The 1,461-nt window shown below is 29.2% G+C and overlaps 1 long non-coding RNA gene across 1 annotated transcript in view; it reads left to right on the top strand.

Annotated features, from left to right (window-relative positions):
* The window catches only part of LOC111084225, a 1,396-nt gene extending 1,059 nt beyond the window's left edge, over positions 1-337 (top strand). The window contains exon 3 of the long non-coding RNA XR_002609453.1: positions 61-337. This is a non-coding gene — a long non-coding RNA (uncharacterized LOC111084225). The remainder of the gene's footprint in view (positions 1-60) is intronic.
* Positions 338-1,461: the final 1,124 nt, after the last annotated feature.

Genomic DNA, 1,461 nt, shown 5'->3' with positions numbered 1-1,461 from the left:
AGTAACAATATTTATTATAGGTGATGTATTCTTGATGGTAAAATTAGGTGATTGTCTTAGGTCACAACTTACTGTCAGAATGTCCAGTTCATTGGACCAGCAGGTCAGATTTAGTTGTCATCCAAGGTAACAGTCAACTGTCAGAATGGTGAGTTTAATGGTCCAGCCAGTGTAGGCTTAGCTATTTACCATATGTACTTTCAAAAATGTTATTTTTATCATCACATTTAAGGTAAAAATTAATCAGTTTGTGTCCACGTAACTGTGTCTGATTTGACTTTCTCAAATAAAGACAAATATTTAATATAGGAAGTTGGTGTTGACTTTATTTTCACCTATTTATGTGTTTTTTCATTACACATCCTTATTTTGAAAACAAAATGCCAGACTACAAAACTTTTTCTTTTGTCTCAGTTGGAATTAATAGTATTATCGTTTCTACTTAAATTTTTTAAAGTTTTAAATTCTTCTAAACTTAAACTTAAAAAAGTCTTATTCACTGTTGTAATAATTAATAAAATCAGATATGCTACTGATCTGAGTTCTAATATTGATAAAATATTTATCTCGGTTATTCCAGAATTGTTGATGTGACAGTATTTGTAAATAAAACTCAATGCCTCAACTGATTGTCTTGTTAATGATTTCAATAAATGATTTCTTTTGTCAAATTTCAAAATTAATTAATTAATGATAATGTTTAGAGTGGTAAAACTGGGGAACAGAAACTTTAAGATCAAAGAAATGAGGGAATACTTTCAAATGTTTGCATTCATTCATAAAATATAAGTGTAGTCTTTCAGCGTTTCTAGATAAGAGTTATTACTGATGTACATTGTTTGTTTGATGATGTTAGCAGTTGATTTATTCTTGGGGAATCTCAAAAATAATAATATAAACGTTAAGACTAAATAAACTATCAGCCTACTCATACACTAACCTGATTCCATTACCCTTTCACTTTTATTTTTACTAACCAAAATCAGGAAAAGTTGAAATTTTGGATTGTAATTTGTAGCAGAATGGCAGCGTTACGAAAGTGGTACAGTCACGGTCTACTATAAAAACAATATCAAATCAGAATCCAATACTTAAGGAAACCTTCCATGTTTATAGAATAACCCCAACTACTTATTTCATATATCACAAAAATACACCATAAAAATATAAACTACATGTAATATTTCAATATTAAATAAGATAAGCATCACTAACAAGCTAATATTAACGAAAGTAATCCATCAAAAATGATAAATCCTCCACTTCTTAAGAAAAACAAAACACATAAATGATTTAAATACTAAAACCTCTTTCCACTGGCCACAAGCTTTCAGGTTTTACCTTAGTACAGCATCAGGTGAGATAAATAAAGACAATTCTTAAGATGTCTGTTATCAAACGACTACATTTTTATAACAGTGTAAGTAAGTTACTACTAGTTCCAACGATGTTTATGGAGGG

This window comes from Limulus polyphemus, unplaced genomic scaffold, assembly GCF_000517525.1.
Source record: "Limulus polyphemus unplaced genomic scaffold, Limulus_polyphemus-2.1.2 Scaffold14881, whole genome shotgun sequence".
NCBI lineage: Eukaryota > Metazoa > Arthropoda > Merostomata > Xiphosura > Limulidae > Limulus > Limulus polyphemus.
Note: the sequence above shows the minus strand (reverse complement) of the source record. Positions and strands in the feature narration are given on the sequence as shown.